The sequence below is a fragment of the Falco punctatus genome (genome assembly GCF_963210335.1).
Source record: "Falco punctatus genome assembly, chromosome: 10".
NCBI classification, from domain to species: domain Eukaryota; kingdom Metazoa; phylum Chordata; class Aves; order Falconiformes; family Falconidae; genus Falco; species Falco punctatus.
Genome location: NC_137590.1, coordinates 21,105,014 through 21,124,882, shown reverse-complemented (window position 1 = coordinate 21,124,882; position 19,869 = coordinate 21,105,014). Strand labels below are relative to the sequence as shown.

Genomic DNA, 19,869 nt, shown 5'->3' with positions numbered 1-19,869 from the left:
CCAGATTCAAAGCCAGATTTTCTGTGGTCAAAATGAGACTATTTATTTGGTTGGTGATAAAAGTTTGAATTTGCAAAGTTTGGATTTGGAACCCCACCGAGATTTTGGCCAGCCCAGTCAGCAAAATTAAGCAGCTTATTGCTAGATGGAGACTAGATTACACCAGTCCTCCCAAGTGACATCTTGCTCAGTCAGTTTTCAGAACTGGGAGGCAATTTGCTCTAAAAACACAGACCAAAATTATAGATAAACAAGTTTTTTTAAAAGACCGATTCAAAGGATAGAATTCAATATCAGAGATTCTGTGGCTTTGTAGTCACATAGCATCAAAGAAACTAATTTTGTGTTTTTAAAGAAATCCCAGACTATTTCAGGCAGAAACACTGAACATATCACTTAACATCTTAAGCTGATACCAAAATATTAATAGGACCAAAAGCCAGAAGTACAGGTTTCAGTGTGCGGTGAATGTTGTTTTGCCATCAGGTGACCAGTTTGTCCTTGAAATCTAGAAATGTGCCTGTTTATCAAAATGCCTCCAAGGCAAGTGGGGAAAAGACTGGAAAAGTTTGTATAAATCTTGAAAATGGTTTGAGGTGGAGTTGTCTTGGACTTAAGGTCATATTAAGAAAAGTACCAGATTCAGCTGAGCAAAGGTAGATACGCACAGTGTCAGCAACGGTATCTGAACGAGCCGCCATGGTGTGAGGCACTGCTGGGTCTCTGTTCACGTTCTCCTAAACACCTGAGACAGGTGAGATGAATCACAGCGTACAGGTGTCTGTTTCTTCCCATCAGCTATGAGGGGAACGTGAGGCACCAAGCTGATGTGTAGCTAAATGTCTGTCTACCTCCATGTTAGGTGAGGTGAGATCCATTGCTCAGAGGGTGTCTGCTGAGCACCCTCTGCAATGTGAAATTTGGTGGAGGAGGGAGTCAGGACAAACACACAGCGCTGCAGAGGTCAGTGCTTTATCCTCAGCAGAATCCTTCCCTTGGTGAAGAATCATTAAATAAAAATAGTATGTAAATGATCAGCATGGAAGCATTAACAATAAATGACAAGGCTATCAGAGGTACTCTGTGAAGAAATGGGTCACAAAAATAACATAGCAGCAGCTGAGGATTGCAACATCAGAATCCCAAAGTGTATTTCCAACAACCTTTAACCACCACCCTCGCCGTGCCCGTTTGTTACTCACACTTGCTGAAACATGACATCCACCTCTCGCTTGGGGCCTGCCTTGGTGAAGTGCTGAGCATCCTCATCTCACGTAAACTTCAACACATTGTAGACTTGTACCCAGGGAGAGATAAAATATGGCACATAACGTTTCGAATTGCATATGTGTAGATGGCTGTGAATCAGAGAAACAATTGCTTTTAAATAAATTATGTGAGACTAGAAAAATGATAACATAATGCATGATTTGAGAGCAAAACTCAGGCCCCTTTGAATTCAGTCAATAACAGTAAAGAGTGGTGCCACTGGCAGTGCTGTTCTGAGGAGTCAGTTGGCATTTCCACTGTATCATCTTGACTCTTGGGCTTGGTATCGCTGTCATTTCAAGTCATGCTGAGCTGCAACTCAGTGTGAATTAAAAAAAAAAAATTAAATTGGTCAAACAATGGTATTTCTCCCTCTCTGTCTGCATCACAAAAAATAAAATAGAATTTACATTTCATGAACTATTTGCCAAACCTCACATCATAAACACCTTCCTTTCAAATGGATGGATAATAAAAAGGAAGACAAAGGAGATAAGTTCAATATTTAAAAGATTTAGCCAACGTAGACCGTCCTTCCTTTCCATGAGCGTTGGGTTTAAAAAAAAAAAAAAAAAAGAAATACAAGTCTTATTTAACAAAACGAACAAAAAAATGCAGGCAATTAGTAATGACTGCTCCAGTAAATGTATCTGTTCCAAAAAGAGGTGTCATAAAGAATGTTAGAACTGAAATTTATTACCACTGATGTCAGCAATAGCATTTCCATTGCCTCCAGCTGGAGGAGGACTTGGTTCCTAGGAAGTTCACTTCAAAGATGATTATCTTTATATCAGCAAGCCTCGGAGTGAGGGCTCCGTGGCCTTCCACATGAACACTAAAGGGAATAAAGTGCTATAAATCCCTGTTTCTGCAATGATAAGGACTCTGGCCCTAGCTGGAATATACAGAAATAAAAGTACAGTTATACGAGTTTAAAAATCCTACCAAAATCTCTGAGTAACCACATCTGCAGTCCTACCACAGGTAAATCTTCCAAGGCTGTTGTTACAGCTGTGACTTAAATAAACAGTCCAGGGCCTGTTTCAGTGTTTATTATCAGATTGTTCAAATATTTCACTTAGGTTTATTAATTAAAGGTCTTGGACTCTTTGCTTTGGCTGTATACAGAATTTACCAAACCTGTAGTTCATAATCTACAGAGACTGAATAATCTGGGAATTTTAAAATAATTTTGTTCAGACTGTGACTTTCAATGAATATAAAAATAGATCTGTAAGGACTTCCTTACGTTGACTCTGTTTTGGCCTGATAAATAACCAGTCTTTCAAAATTCTCTAATGGTTAAAGGTAGAGGCAAGGTATTTTGGTCATGCATTTCAAAAATATAGGTAAGCAGACTTTCTCCTTCCTCTCTTGTTTTATCACAATTTTTTGTTACTTGGGATGATTACAGTTGTGTATGGCTTTGAATGGGATGGAATATACAGTTGCCCACTTTTGAACCACTACTAAATCACACATCCTGACTCACATAATGGGAGAAGAATTCCTTCTTCGAGTTCCCAAGGTCCTTCCAGCAAACCTCAGGACTGAAATCCCCCTCCTGGCTCCTCCCAAAGCTGTGCACCAGGCTCCTGCAGACTGCCCACCTCTCCTCCCAGTCTGCTGCTCAGTCTGCTCCCTCTCTTTTCCACATGCATCCCTGCCCAAAACAAACTCAACAAGGCTCCCCACCCAGATCTTTTAAATTCCTGGGCAACCTTACATTTGCCTTTGTTTTGGGCAGAAACATGTGCTGAACTGTCTCCTGTAGCTCAGAAGACAGAGCGGTGGTTAGACCTACCATTTTCAACAAGGCTTCACCCAACCTATAGCAAAACCCTCAGTAAAGATGTAACCACTTCACAACCCCATGTGTGTGCATGCGTGTGTGCAGTATGTGGAAAGGAATTTGCAGAAGAAACAGCCATCTTTCCCCAAATTTTCAGCTGGACAGGAGCCACAATCAGGACCAGGGCTCAGGCCAGTTCATTTGAGAGCTGCACACAGGAAAAATGCTTATTTCTTTGCATTTTTTTTTCTGTTGGGAGTAGAGATGCTGGTGCCCTTACGGTTTCTACTTCAGACATCAGAGGACTAGACAGACGTACAGGCAGCCCCAGCTTTTTAGTTCTGAGCTGACCTGACCTGAGCACCAGTTTGGGAGCCAGGGAGGCCACACTCAGTGTGAAGTCTGGGCACTCAACAGGTCCCCTGGGCTGGAAGCAGCCTCCACCAGCCCAGCTCAGAGGGTGTGGAAGAGCCTCGCACAGTGTGCCCCTGTCCAAGCTCACAAGCCAACCTGTGTTAGCAAGCCTCCGCCTCCCTGAGAACATGGGATTCAGAATGGCTGAATCACCTGGGAGGGTCTCTCTGCGGGTGCTTTGCCACAAAAATGCACAAAGCACTGCTTACTGAAGTGTGCATGTCACACCTGACAACCCCAAGTGATGCTAACACCAACGGTCTTACCAAAGCTGTGTTTATACCCTGAGAAGGCTCGTCTGTAGGATGTTCAGTTGTCACTTGGCAGCAGAGGGGTTCTCCGAAGCACCGTAGTGGCCATTGGCAATGAAAGGGAATGGGTAGGAGGCATTCATGACTTGGCACCTTCTCACAGAGTTTACGTTAAGGTGGGTTATCACACATAACCAACCTTAATCCCTTTTAAATGAAGGTTCTGTTTATAGCATATCAAGGTCATGATTGTAAATCCTGGAACAAATCACCAGGTATAATTAAAAGGAATAATGCCAATTATATTTTCCAGTCATTTTCAGTACTTGAAACGTGGTCTCTGTACTCCTTGGACTTCTCAAAGATAAGTACAGATTGTATCTTTGTGAGCTAATAGTAACCTGTTCGAGTTCCTTTGTTTTTACCACTAGCTTGCAATACATACCAGTATTAAACATTGTATATGGCATAACAAACTAGTTAATTCTTTCAGTTTTCAATGGTATGTTCAACAGAGCTTTAGAAGTATTTCCAAAGAAACTTCCAACCTTTATTTACCCTCTGTAGATAAATTCTCTTTGCTTTTTTTCATACTCTTCTTGTGGTCTATTTCTACCAGTCACCCCCAGTTCACCAATGAGAATTTCACAGGAATAGAGTGGTTTCTCTACATCTCTCAGAATATTTAAAAAACCAGAATGTCTTTAATCTTTATCACATAATTTTGCAACACAAAACCGATTCTGAGAGATAAAAGTACTTCCACCAAGTAAAGACAACAAAACAAAATGTGGTAGAAAAGTAGCGCATGACCTAATCTTCCTCTTTAAAATGTAACACCTTCAGATTAAATTGAATATGTTAATTTAATTTATAAATTTTTGTAAAGTAACTAAGTTAAATTAAAAATCCAAAAATTTAATGACAAAAAAGAGAAAAAAAGTTGCGGTTTTATTATGGTTAACTAGAATATATGTATTCTATCAGTACAGCCAATAATTGTAGGGAGTACAGCCAGCAGTGCTTAACTAGCAGAAATTTTGCATAAAGCACTGGCTTTGTGACAGAACATGCGTAAATCACAGTAAATAGTAATAGTATGTACAGAAATGTTTACTTCTTTCAATTACAGTGGTTTATCAAGACCACTACATAACCTTGGGCTGGAAAAATGATAAAGAAACTTTGCAGGTAGAGAACAATTTCCTGACAGGATCCCAAGTCGTATTAATAAATTGGGATACTTGGGCTTTTTCTATTTTCCACTGAAGGTGTAGGGGAAAAAATAATAGAGAGTTGGTTTTTTCCTCATTATTTGGTGGTCCTCCTTGAAACTTTCCAAACCAAAGCCATTTCTCACATCTGGTTGGAACACAGATCTTTAAGACATTCAAGTAATTCAAATCAGATGTAAAAATCTAAGCTACACTATATGAAATTCAAGAACAATACAGTTACAGGGTTAGAAAAGTCTGCAATACGGCACCTCTTTTAATCAATAACAGCCTCGGTTTCAGTTTGTCTGTAAATACGAGACTATAATTAAGAATGATCTATGCATTAATTATTTCAATACTCAGTGTAGCAAATTACCAGATTAGTGACACTTTACATCTATAATATGAACAATTTCTTATCCCTGTACTCTAGATGAAGTCCACAGCAATACAGTCTGTATTATAGTTTCAATGCAAAATATTGAAGATCACTAATATCAATAAGTACTTCTTTATCTCAGCCATTTGTAACTGCTTGTATTGACTTCCGTTACATTCCAGCAGTTCTGCTTATACCCAAATGGTAGTCATTAATTTCCATTAAGTCACGACTACACATAATTTAAATTATTTCCAATAACTGTTCAATTAATGCCTGTTATCTGCATTTAATTTCCATTGATTCAAAAAAGCCACTTTTGAGCTTAATTGCCACCGTAAGACAACCAGTCTCCCATAGGTGTCATTGGGCCCCCATTAATACCACTGGACAGCTACAAGGAGCGATTTCTCTCGTACTGGCAGGCAGTAGGGAGCAGCGCTACACCAGACTGCGAGGCAGATCAATGGCTACGAATGCAAACAGCTGCAGCTGGGCTTGACCAGAAAACTCTATTTACCTCATCAAGAAACGCGTGCTCTTCCAGGATACCATTTCAGTTGGCCTGAAAACATTTCAGAGGTTTCTGTAGACTTAGCTGGCGAAAATAAAAGCGAGCTACAACAGACTGTTGAAAGTAACACAGTATTCTGGCTTGTTCCACTTGAGTTAAAAAATGTCATCTGATAAAAAGAAGTTCTAGACCAAGAGAAAAATCAGTGCAACTTGTTTAAGCCTTTTCTTTTCCATATTATAATTTCGTCCACACAAATACTCTGGCTGGCCAAGAAAAAAAACCCACACCCTTATCTATAGGACTGTTTCAGATATTTTCGGATACTCTCAGTTCTTAGCAACACTTAAACTCACTGAGATTAGAGCACCTTTTTGACTTACCCTTAGGTGGTTTACATACAAGTTGGTTACATTTAGACTCTAAGAAACTGTCAATTCATGAAAAAAAAAAATCTGCATAACTGATGATCTTGACTAATATTCCTTTTGAAGAGAAAAGCAAAAGAATCAGCTTGCCAAAAATTAAATGTTTCTACATTTCCAGAATGGCATTTTTTGCATTGCAAAATTCCTTTCCTATTTTCCATACTAAGTTGAGATCTAAATGAAATGTTTTGCTTTTACTCAGATCACTTGACTAACCAACAGTTATTCATAATCATGTTTTGTAACAGCTTTCTGGATTGTTTTATTGCTTTCATTAGGAGTGGAAATAAAACTCAACCATAAGACATTCCCTGAGAAGGAAAAATCTGGATCTCACTGGGTTTTGGTTAGAGCATTTTTTCATTAGCTTCACTTTCTGAGTATGTTCAATGTCTTATTCAAAAAGGCCCTCCAAGCCAGTCCTGTACAAAACTTGCCCAACATCCCACACTACCATATGGTCAAACCTCATGTCCATTATGAAATGACAGCGGGATACGGCTTTTCCTAGGGTTTTATTACAGCCTGCTGTTCTTCACCAGTTCTGTTAAAATTCACACAGCAAATACATCACACGTTGATTACCCACATTTGGGACTAAAGAGGAATAAATTACATTATCACTGGACCTGAGACTCCCAAAATTAGAAGACAGTCAGACAGCTATTACTCCACCTGCACTCGCCAATGCTTTCTACAGAAGGTTTGGCTCTGCCCTGGCTTAAGAGGCATCACTGCAGCCAAATCTCAAGGTGACAAAGTCTTGGGAAATAGTCACAAACTTTGCATCTGAAAGAAAAGTGACACCCCTAAGAACCAAACCCAGATGGGGAGGGTTATGGGCTACAGGTTAAGAGCCAGAGGCTAAGCCTCTCAGGCAACCCTGCCATGCAAACCTGCATGACAAGGAGCTGGTGCAACACCCTGTAGAGGACTGATGCTGTTAAGAGTTGATGTAAAGAAGCGAACAAAGGAAACCATTTGCAGTGCACAAAAAGAAGGAATTTTATTGGTCTTAGAGAACTTATCTCCTGAAACCTTATCTATTAACTATTTACACAGACACAGCCACCAGCGGAGATAGATCCTATCTGCACTTCCTTTTGCTTGCTTCCCTTTCATGCCGGCATTACCTCTGCCTGGTCAGGCCTGAGCCTCTCCAGCTAGCCCTCACTCAAGATCCAGTCTCAGCAAGGCTCCAGTGAAGCACCCTACAGCAATTTAGCAGGGAAGACAGGGGCAGGGTGGTTCCTGGGACATCAGCGTTTAGCCTACACTAGTCTCTCAGGTATCCCTGAGCACATCCCGCAGGAGGTCTGACAGAGGACCATAAAGGACTCAGTCCTTGGAGAGGATCTTTACCATTTCACCCTAGGGTCTCTCAGAAAGGCAGGCACAGAGACACAAAGCAGTGCCACTTATCCCCAGTACAGGCTGAAAGTGTGCCATCAATATTTCATGTAAATACTATGCAATTACCAGAGAATACATAAAGCAAGTAAAGCTTAATTTATTTTTTCTAGAGCTTTTTTTTTTTTTTTTTTTTTTTTTTTGGGGGGGGGAACAGAGGTAGTCTCACCTCATAGCCGTGTTTCAGCCCAGGTTCCTCAATGGAAACCTCTCTTCATATGTGACTAAGAGTCACAGAGTCCTACATCCTTCAAATGCAACAGAGATGAGATTTCAGTCTCTTTTTTTTTTTTTCCCTGACAGTACAGCTGAATCCGACCTTACACACAAAAGCATGGCGAAGAGCATATTACAGAGCAGCAGAATAAAACGAAAGCAAAATATGACAGATATTAAAGGAAACTCAGCTTGATGTTATAGTTACCACTTACCCCAGTGGGTGAAACTCATCCCGTGCTCTGACATGGCATGAAAGCACATCTCATAAGATCCACTTCTTTATGGAAGGTCCTGAGGTCAGAAAACTGCATGCCATTCAGTACACTGCTTACCGACTGCGATAGCAACACAGAGAGCTGTTGTGAAAAGACCGAATTGTATTCATGTTCCAGTATTTTTTTGCCTAATTTGAACAAAAGCAAAGTTCTACCAGGCTGGAATTAGGTCATATAAGGAATGAACTGATAGTTTCCAGAGACAGCTGCTGAGCAATTCATCCATCCCCAGAATAATGCTGGTGAATAGCTACATGTAGACACCCACAAGGAGTGCGAACAGGTGTTCCTGACTCCAAGTTTACGATGATGTAACATGCACAGCATCTCCTACTTGCATGTCTCAGGCCCATTTTCCCAAATAGATTAACTTCCAAATTACAGACTATGACCAACATTTTGTTACGCAGCACCAGATAAGGTCATAAACCTTCTCTTAATTCCCTTTTCAGAGTTTCTCAGGTCCCCTGGATATTCAGATTGTCCCTATAAAAAAACTTTTGCTCTGCAATCTCCACAGGTTTTAACGTCAACAAGTTGAACTTAGGTTATAAAATCTGGAGTTTTCCAGGCTCTGCAACCTGGAAGCAGACACTGAGGATTAGTTAAATACTGTGACTGGCTCACAAACCGTTGCTAGTCCTTGCACTGCCACATATTATGATGTTTTTCTTTCAGACCCAAACTACCCTGGAAGCCCTGCCTAGTGGGGCAGGAGCTCTCAGAAGATAAGCAGCAACGTGAAAAGTCTGGGAACCTATGCCACTGTACAATGAACTTGACATCTAGTCTACTACTTATGTTTGTAATGCACCCAGTAGAGTTAAACTAATCGATGACTGGTCCGTGCATCCTGCCCAACACTTTTCAGTAGTATTCTAGACAGCCCCAATTTACTGTAACTAAAGATGCTCCATCAAAACATTTTTCAGTTTTGCACTTGCAGACGTTCACTCAGCCCTGGACAATAAACTCAGATGACAGTGACATGGAGGATTTCTTTCCCAGCTGGATTCCTCCAGCAAAGGAACCCCTGGTGCACAGCTCTTGCACAGATCTGGGCATACACGTGGTATCTCGCCACTGAGCTTTATCAAGCCTCAGGTGCCTTCAAGCAAGTGCAGAACTTCAAAACTTGGGCCTTTTAAAGCTGGGGAAAAAAGGTGGCATGCTGTTTAAATACCTTTGGAGCGAGGCATTAGGTGAGTAAGGGTTTTCAAGATTTAGATTGAGTTTAAAGAAACAGTACTTGGATTTGACTTCTGTACCAATTTATATTCCTAAATCTATTTTCTAAACTAGCACTTAGTGACTAAGGCATCTGAATGAGTGGCAGAGATTAAAATAACCACCTTTGATAATTCTCTAAATTCCTAAATTAAAAGCACTCCTCTGAGATACGTAAATGGTTTGCCTGTTTCACATAGACCAGAAAATCAGGACCAAAGTCCAAGAAAAAGTGACATATCAAAACATCAGCTGGAAATGCCACTAAACCACAATGATTATTGCTAACATAAATAAAGCAAAATCTTAATCCAGCTTTATCAAGGAGTTACTAACCTTATTTCTCTGTTCTCCCAGTAGTTTTATGAGTAAGCGCATTTTCATAAGCAAGGAGAAGGACGGTCTATTAGCAACCATTTTCTTTTGTACTGTAAAGAACCCTAAACACCTCCAAATGTATCTAACAAACAACTGAACTTGGTCAAGTCATATAGAGTAGGAAAAAAGCTGTCAAACCGGTGTCTAAGTTATGTCCTTACTAAGTGGCTTGACCCGTGGTAGGCTTTTTTATAGGACAATGTCACTTCCTTGTGACCACTACAAATGATAACAGTTGCAAGAGCTTATGGTTGCTAAACCAAAGGAATGGCTGGAATTTCTTGAAAATCTTTACAGCTTCAATATTCAGCTCAGGCTGACATTTTGTACTTTAAAAGCTATCTTTAAGCAGCTAAATAGGTGACAAAGCACTCCACAATCTGGCAAGGCAAAGAAGAAAAAAAAAATTAAAGCCTGGACATGCCAACCCATTGCACTTCTGCTGCACTCCATGACGGTGGTGAAGGGTTTGGGTTGTTTCATTTGCAGACTTGTGGCTCCCTTCATGCCAGTAACAAAAATGCCAACAGCATTTCTAAATTAAACCCAGCATCTTGTCCTTTCTATTTAGGGCACCTTTTTCTCTGCCCCACATCTCCAAGCACAATGCCAGTTCTCTCACACTATCTGTGTAAACTTCCTCCGCTGTTCCCAAAAGTGCCTTTTTCCCAATACTGGGATGCTCCAGTCAAGGACAAAAGTTTCAAGATTTGTTCAGTGAGTAATTTGTTTTGCTAGTCAGATTAAACTGATCACACAAAGTTCCCCTTTCTTTTTTTCTTGTTTCCCCACCATTACTTACTCTCCAAACTGTTCCCTGAGAACCCTAATTCAAGCTCTTTACAATAATACAATGTGGGGAGGAGAAAGAGCACAGAAATTTGATGCTGATTTAAATGTTACTGCAATTCCTTAGCATTCCAAAAGACTCATTACTAATGACTAAAGGAAAATACTTTTAAGGACACCAAAGAGAAGCCTGCAGCAGGACATGGCACAGGGAAACCTGAGCTATCTGGAAATGACTTCACTCTCATCGCAGCAGGACTGTTCAGGTCCAAGGGTGTGCTGCCTGGATAAAGATGCTCTGGTTTTGGGATACAATGTAGTATCTCTCCATGGTAGTTAATAAATGGGGGTTTGAATCACAGTATTCTAAAGCAGGACTTGTGCTTCTACACCTTTTAGGAGATTTTAATCTCTTGTCTCTAGTTGTTTATCCTGCCGTTTCTCTGTAGAGTTTGTATCACCCCAATAGTTACCGGGAACTCCTTGGAACTGGCATGGGATAAATTAATAGGACACAAAGATTTGAAAAACCAAAAATTATTTTTTTGCTCGACTTGCAGAGGGATTTAGGATTACATGTTTCTACTTGAGACATATCCATCCTTGGAGATACAACTGTCTGGACATAACCTGGGCAACCTGCTCTAGGTGACCCTGCCTGAGCAAGGAGGCTGGACAAAATGACCTCCAGAGGTCCCTTCCAGCCTCATCCCTTCTGTGAATCTGTGAGAAATACTAAAGTTGAACTATTTATTACAAAAAGCCAAATAGATTAATGGGATGGGATAAAAGACATTGACAGGGTTTGAGAGGATGTGCCGCTGATAGTTCCAGATCTAAAAATCAAGTCCCTATATGGTCAAGTAGAGGTAGACAAGGTACTCAGGTACCAGAGTGATGAGCGTGACAGGACTGAAATTGAATTGCAGCAAAAAGGAGGGGTTCTGGCAGCTCTGTCACTAGCTGTCCAATACAAAATTGTTCCTCTGGGCTCCCATGCTAATTCATCTCTCCCCTAATATAAGATACCTGGTAGACTCGCTATTAAAGTGCATGAAAGGGTGGGTGAACAGTTGTAACACACTATCTCTATTACCCCTCTGTAAAACACAATCTTTTGACCTTAGTAAGTGTATGTCACTGCTTTCCTACTGCAGCCAGCCTACATGTTTATGTTTGAACGATAAGGTAGCTTATAGAGAAAAATATCTTCTACAATTGTTATGCAAACTATATTGTTCTTTAATATGAACACAACAATGAAGTTGTGATCATAAACTTACTGTTACCAATATAAATAATTACAAAACCATAAAAAAATAAATGCACACAATAACCAAAATTATAAACCCACCGCTACTAAATAGCACTTCATAACTGTGCCTCTGAATTATTACTGCCTCACCAACAGAGCCACAATATCCGACTTCATAAAATCCTCCACTCTACAAATTAAATGAATTGGATAATTAAGAAAGCCTATGTTTAGTCCACAAAGTGAAACCACCATCACTACAGCATGAGAATGAACCCACATTTTAAAAAATGGTAAGATTTCTGTTCCCTGGCGTGCATGATCCATACCTCCTTCTCTCTCCATTTGAAGCTGTATGCGTTGAGAATGTCAAAGCTGGGCAGCTGAGTTGCTCTCTGCAACAGCCTCAGATGCTCTGCCAACAACTTCAGGTCTCAATTAGAAAATCTTCAGGGCTGACTTTGGCTTCCTACCTATCTGCAAGACACTCCATTGCTAACAACAAACAAAGAGAAAATTACAGATTAACAGTAGAAATCTTGGTGAAAAAAAAAAAACAAACCAAACAAAACAAACACCATGGCACATAGGTGTGCAGGTCTTGCACTAGGACCTGTCTGGCAGGGCTTGTTACAGAGGGGGGGCTAAGACGGCTGTTCACAACAGTTCTTTACTATGACATCTCCTGTGCCCCAGGGAGAGGAGTGGGCCTCGATGGAGCGGCAGCTATGCCTGTCCCTGCAGGTCTGGCAGAGGGGGAGATAACCAGAATTACAGGCCTGACCCCACAGAGGTCACCCATACCCCACAGCCCTCTCTGCTAGCCTAGAGAAAGGAGGCAAAGAGCAGGAACATAATTAAAATACAGGGTGTGTGATACAGTTCATAGTGCATGCCACTCCTGCTCTGCATTTCTGCAGGGGGCTGCATGTGTGTGTTCGTACCTCCGGGAGGTCTGAGCAGTGCTCATGCATCCCTGTGGCTGGGCAGGCTGGGCATGAAATACTCTCCTAGTAGAAAACAGGGTCCAGGGACGGGGAGAGAGGACATTCCTTTTCCCTTCCACTCTCCCAAGTCTTCCATCGTCTTTCTGTTTTCAGCCTCCCTTCTTTTCTGCCCAGACTGTCCCACGTTTTAGTTCATGCACATGCCCTGACAGTCAGCAGTGGTCTGGGTGTCTGAGGATTGCCATTAGCTGCCCTTTCCTCTGAGCGACATCATCGCTCCCACCGCTGTAGCTGAAGATAGTTCCTTGCCTCTGTGTTTTCTTACCACAGTGCCAAGAGATGTCTGTTACAACTCCTAAAATAAGTTGGCTGTACAGCGTTGCCTGATTACCTTCACATTGCATCAGGTCTATAAATAGGACAAAAATACACCTATGTAGATGATGGAAGAGAATGACGCCTGTATGTTTTATCCTGAACAGCATCTCCAGAACAGCTGCTCAGACTTGGCTAGTTGCATTTCACTTGCAACATTTCAGCATTTGCCAACAAGATTTTTGCACTGTATGCAGACAGCCAGGTGTTATTATCGCTCCAGCCACATGCCTGAGTCCAGCAACAGTCCTGCTCCTGGCAAAATTCAATCTTTTCTCATCTCTCAACCCATGTTCATCTTTGTATTGTTTTTTAATTAATCTACGGTTAGCTGAAGCTCCCGCCATAAATCAATGATTTCCTTTCAATTCTTGTTAAAGATTTTTCATTTTCCTAAATTTGCAGCGTGTTGCTCAGAAGCTGCTAACAGCACACTTTTCTCTCATTATCAAATCAGCAAGTAATGGACTCAGTGAAGCAAAAAACATAAACCCAGCACCAAGGACCTTCAGGCTTAAAGACCTTTCTATCTGTTCCAGACACGCTGCAAAGAAAGCATGGTCTTTGGCCACCTTGAAAGCTACAGGCCAGATCCTCTCTTGGTGTAAAGCACCATAGCTCTATTTTGGGGCACAAACAAGACATCCTGATTTACATCAGTTAAATACTTAGCATTGTACGCGCTGAGGGAACAGCTGTCTGTGAAACTGCCCCTCAAAGAGGAATTGCTGGAGTTTCCTGTGCCTATGTATTTCTAAATGCATGTTTTCCATGCATTTTATTTTAGCAAGCAGTATATTGAGGTCTGTACAGAGTTCTTCAGGGGATGCTGGCATTGAGGATGCCTCTTCGTGCCTATGTGTGCCACCATCCTCAGTGTCTCTTAGCACCGTTATTTAATAAAGTTCTAATCGTCACAGGGTTCCATTTACAAGCCACTGGCAAATGGAAAAACAGTCTTAAAGAATCCCAAGACTTCCTAATCATGTTTGCTTAAAAAGAGAAGATGAACAAATTACCCAAAAGAGAGTGATGAACATATCTACTTGTTCTCTTAAGTGGCAAGAGGAAAACCACCGGTTTATTAATGTTAATGAAGGAAAATGGAAGCTGTAAGACATTTTAAGGTAGTTTGTCAGGTGACTGTGTGCACAGTGACCTGTGAACTGCACGCACCAGAGCTAGGCCCAGTTACAGCACCCTTTATGGCTTCAGCCCATGCTCACTGTGCATGTGTATTACATTAAACTTTTTCCTTCTCCTTTTCTCTAGTTACCCTTCTGTGGATTTTGGTCTAAATTTTCAGAAAATTGCATGCACAGTTCCTATGATTATGCATGTAATCAATTAGTTATTTATGTATACAACTACTGTGACCAGGTATGCAGATCTCCAAGCAGCTTTTGCCATTTTTCAATAATTTAGCCCTTTGTCATTTATACATCCACTTTTGTTTGAAACACTAAGTTCATGGAAATTTAACTCATTTGAAACATATGTGTAGATCCATATGAACTGCCCAAAAGCATCACAAAGAGAAAGGATAACCTTGTTGTTAAGGCAGGAGAGCGCGAAATCTGGTTTCCATTCTGAGTTCTGCCACACATTTCCTGTGTAACCTTGGGCAAGTCATGAACTGTAACCTATCTCAGTGCAGCTGACCTACATGTAAAGCAGACAAAGCCATCCTTACTTCGTGAGGTTATGGAGACGTTTTGTTTGTTAGTGCACATGAAAAACATTGAAACAAGTAAATAGAAGATGCTAGAGAAGTACAAGTTTTCAGTAATGGTATTATATAGTCGCAGTAAGAAACATGATAGATGATCTGTACTCAAATCATGAAACAGTAAGGTAAAGGGGCAAACATAGCCATTGAGAACTGAGCAAAGAAAATGGCAAACAAATGCAAGCAGGGACATGAATGAGAACCAAACAGTAACGGTGAGCATGAGCAGACATGTGAGTAATTAACCTTTATACTGCAATTTTTACTGTCCTGCTTTGTCTTGTCCTTTTACAAAGGGCCACAGTGTCAGAAGACATCTGAGCAGAACTGAGCTGGTTAACATGGCACTGACCACCTCACAGTCTGTCTGGTTGCATTATTCTTCACTAATCAGGATAATCCTGACAGTGATATTCATGCCAGGTATTGGCCAAAAACCAGTGGACAAGATTGCGCTATTGAAGCAATTAATCTAGCTGTGTTCAGTTACAGGAAAACCTGCCCTTTGTTTCCTTATACACCAGAACAGAACTATAAAGTCAATACTGTTGCTGTGATTGCTTTCCTCTTTCTGGATTAAATGCATTTGCATTTGCACATTGGATTGCATTGGATTTGCACATTGCTTCACTAAATGTTTGGGATATGGCCTTGTGGGAGCCCTGTAAATCATGACATATTCTGCAAGAATACATCTTCTTTTAAAAATTACCTAATTTTGTAGCTGACCTATACATGGCACTCACACTGACATCATCATGAGTCTAGAGTAGACTGATTACAGTTTCTGGCCCAAATTTATGACTTAATACAGCAAGATGTTCAGTATTCTCAGATCCAACTGGGATAAAATGTTACATCTTGGGCCCCATGTAGCAAATCTCCACTTTGATTAACAAAATCTTTCTTTGTGAGAAATGAAGCAAAGCTTTTGAAAATGTATTAAAGATTGTATCTTTACCTCTGCAAAACATTTTGATGAGTCTTTATTTCACGCATGGCACTCCTTGGGAGGATTTAGAAATCAGAATTAAAAATTAACATAGAACAAACAAAGAAAATCCTAATACATTAAGGTTTTCTAAGCTTCAGGCAAGTGTTTGAAAATATGCCTCAATACATAACTCTAAAAGCAATTGTCATACTGTGAGTCTCGGGGCAGTGGAGCCTCCTGCTTCACCGCACCCACCTTCAGTACTGCTGTGCTCCTTCAAGCCAGCATCCTGCACAGAAAAGCCACCACACTCACTCCTGTTAAATGAGGAGGCTGTGAGGGACAGGTGTGATGAGCCACTGTGAGCTGCTGCAGCATGCTGGCCTCCTGAGTCCCCTGGAATGCCTCCCTGTTTGAATTGGAGCCTATCTTTTGGCAAAACGTATCATCTTGATTTTAAATGTTCCAGTAAGGGAAAATACATTATAAACTTTGGGAAATTATTTCAATGGCTAATTAAATTCAATTAAAATCTACAGTGATCAGAAGGGAGCTTTACAGCGGTCCTTATCAGCTAGAGAGAAGGAGCCCAGATTTACTATTTTTATACGTGAATTGCACTTGTGTGACGTCTTTTTTTTTTTTTTTAATCAGCGACTGCAATACAAAAACACACTGACTGTAAAATTCTGGCCAGCAGAAAGATTAGAAGAGTTATATTCTATTCCAGATTTTGTGAAGTGTTTATTAAACCTATTAAACATAACCTGGAAAATGGAGATAATAGGACTGTGCATTGGGAGTAGTTTCACCACACTTTAGCTGATCCTTATTACTCTGAGCTGCAGTCAATGGAAGAAAACAGGCACTTCTACAACATGATTCATTTGATCTTAGACACACACCTGCCTTGCATTTGATGGATGAATCACATTTGTAGTATGTGTGGCAGTTAAGAAAATTTGGGCTGTGGCCCCACTCTAAGCAACCAAGAAAAGGCCAGCTGAAACAGTTCTACCTGATGGAAAACGATACGCCAGACAACAGGGTGGAGGGAGTCAATCTTCAGCTCAGATCCATGGCGTTCCCCTGCAGTCACTGTCTGGTCACTGCAGTGCTGCGGAGAAAGGCCCTAATGCCGTGTCACCACTACAAAGCGCTGGCTCCTGAAAGGAGATTTGTCCAGCAAAACTGTTGGAGCCAAGGTCCCAGTGTCCATGCTTCCAGCGCTTTAGGGATTTTACTCTGGATCAGCTGTAGTCTAGCCTCGCTGGCTGCATTTAAGTTAGCTTCACTGCTGAAGCTGGAATGGATCTCATACTTTTGATGAACCTAAAAGGAATCAAGTCCATGTGCTCTGCTATGTGACCCAAGCACAGCAAGGGGAACAAGGAGATTCACTTCAGAAGCATGCTCCAGGTCTGTGCTGCGGTGTTAGTGTAGACATCCCCATGTGTTTCTTCTCTGTGACAATAAGGTATGTGGCTCCATGCTCAACACTTGAGCCTAGATCTTGATTAGTGGTTGTTATCTTCTCCATCCTAGTCAACAAGCTTCTAGACACATTCAGTTATACATTCCCAGAGCCAAGACAAGTAGTCCACTGCTCTTTCCTGTCTTGGAATGTGTGGTTGCTGACTCCTGTCAAACATAGCTGGTAAGTTCAGAACTACAACACTCACTGGCTCTGGGCAAATGTGCCTAGGGAGCTAGTCTAACACCTGGCCTGGTGCCTGCTGCTGAGGTATCTGCCTGGTTTTCAAACTATGGTTTAGATACTGCATTCTGAGCAAGCATTTAATTTTGTCCATGTTTAACTCTAACCTGAACCCCTGATGAAGTTTACAGATCACATTGGCTTGGTCAAAACTGTATGTTCAGCAAATCTGTCCTGCAGTCCTTTCTCTTTCTTCACAGAAATTCTCTGCTTCAGCACAACATAAACACCTACTTCCCTCTCTGTTTGGGCTTTTGTAACTACAGGCTTTAAAAGCATTTGTCACTTTACAGTTTGATCTTGATAAGTTTCTTCCAGTTGGAGACAACTCTGGGAATAAAGTTCCTTAAACTGCAAGTCCCTTAAAGGAGAGGTCCATCTTTGATAATTTTTTTTCTGTAAGTGTTGTGCTCATCTACAGGCTCTTTAGAGTTAATAATAATAATACAGAGTTACACAGGTGGAAACTTAAAACAAGAGGTCAGATGAGAAACACAGCTTTCATCAATGTCTGGGATCATCACTGGAATGCAAAGAGATCATTTCATTTGTAGAAGTCTCAGTAATTGTAGAAGGAATATTGTCTACCCCCTTCTCCACTCTCTAAAGAAATTACCTAATAGTTTCCAGTTGAGATGGCTTTTAAAAGGACTTGTTTTTGATTCAGTCATCATCTCAGAATAAGGGAAAGTATTTTACTCTTAAATTGTAATTTTTATTAGTTGTCTAATGCCAGCTGAAATTCACACTGTTCCTCAACTAACCTATGCTTCTTAAATTGTCCCTCAGTTTGACGTACATCTAAGAAAATAAATAGGTGAAAATAATAATCTGCTGTACTTCTAACCCAAGATCCAAAAATTTCCTTAAGAAACTGGATTTAATTTCCAGACAGGGAAGCTGAGGCAGAGGGAGCTCTAGGGCTTTGCCTGGGATCACACAGCAAGCCAGCAATTGACCTGAGAATAAAATCCAAGTGTGCCATTTAATTTCCACATGCCATCCTCTGACCAATACTACCATCCCGATTGCTCCTCCCTACAGCTATACCCGATTTCCAGCAGTGTTGGGAAAGTGTTGGTTTTGTGCAGTGTTCCAAAGTAAAGCAAATTGCCTTACCTGAACCTGTTGAATTTTAAAATGCTGTATTATTTTGTTTTTACAGATGAGGAAATGTTTATTCCACCTGTCAGTTCCTATCACAGAAACGATACTCTGATAAATCCCAGTGCCCATGATGCCTGCTGTCAAAAGATCAGGTCATTGAGAAGATGAAAAATGTGGTTTAAAATGGAAAAAAACATCAGCTATTTATATGACAAATACAACCCAGGGAGATTATCTTCCCAAGTACTCTGATGAGATGAGACTTTTAAAATGTTAGTTGTTAACTGAAGAGTGGCCTGTTGGCATATACATGCAAAAGTAGTATTGAGGGTACTTGTCTGACCTAAGTAGGAAGGGGCAAGGCCCAGCTACAAAGAACTGATAATGGAGATGCCATTGACAACAGGGATGCATGCAGAAGCCACAGAGATTCCTCCTTTTGTCTTCAGACCATCGCAAGGACCAGGATTCTTTCACACACAGCAAGAAACAATTGTTGAGCGCTTGAAGGAAATTCAGTTGAGTCCCATACAGTGCAAACTAAGCATCTTTTTGTTCACACAGAAGAAAAATAGGCTGGTTGCAAGTCTTCACGTACAGCAGTATCACGTTGTTGGGTGTTTTTAAACAGAATTAGGCAAAAGCTTCCTCTCACAAAATGCCTTGGGAACTTACTGCAGATCCCAACCGTCAAGTTGTTGCCTTTTTTGTTCGGTCTAAAATACATCTATATTTTTCTCCTCCCCAATTAGATAATCTTTATTTTTCATTCACCTCAGGTCTAGCTGCATCACTTTGACCTCTCTGTGAGGCCTGGGTAAATCCTGAAGATGCTGGGCCACAATTCTTAAGAAGGAAACTTCAAGTTCTTTCTGCTTCACTTCCCCTTCACATGTCTGAGGCAGTTAACGTTGCTGCCCCATAGTCTGCGTGGCAGGAGCTGTGTGCTAGCTGTGGCACCTATTGTCTGCATTTTTCCTCTCGTTAGTCTCCTTGACCTTTTATTGTCTTACTCCTGCAGTGTCAGGTCAGACTTAGTGTAGGTCTCCCTTCACTAAGGACCCCTTTCCTTTCGTGGATCACTAAGCAGGACAATTGCTCTATCCATCTTTTCAGGGTCTATTGTTGAGCCCCCCCTGAGCTGAGAAAGGTTTGATTCACTGGGAAACCATTTTGGTCAAAGGGAAACCTGACTATGTGTCCTTTTAGGAACTCTGTCTTAATCACTGACTTTTTTATCTGG

The 19,869-nt window shown here is 41.0% G+C and overlaps 1 long non-coding RNA gene across 5 annotated transcripts in view; it reads right to left on the bottom strand.

Annotated features, from left to right (window-relative positions):
* The window catches only part of LOC308070726, a 69,672-nt gene extending 58,521 nt beyond the window's left edge, over window positions 1-11,151 (bottom strand). For all 5 annotated transcript variants that reach the window (XR_013930824.1, XR_013930825.1, XR_013930826.1 and 2 more), the window contains exon 1: window positions 1,203-11,151. This is a non-coding gene — a long non-coding RNA (uncharacterized lncRNA). The remainder of the gene's footprint in view (window positions 1-1,202) is intronic.
* Between the last annotated feature and the right edge of the window lie 8,718 nt (window positions 11,152-19,869).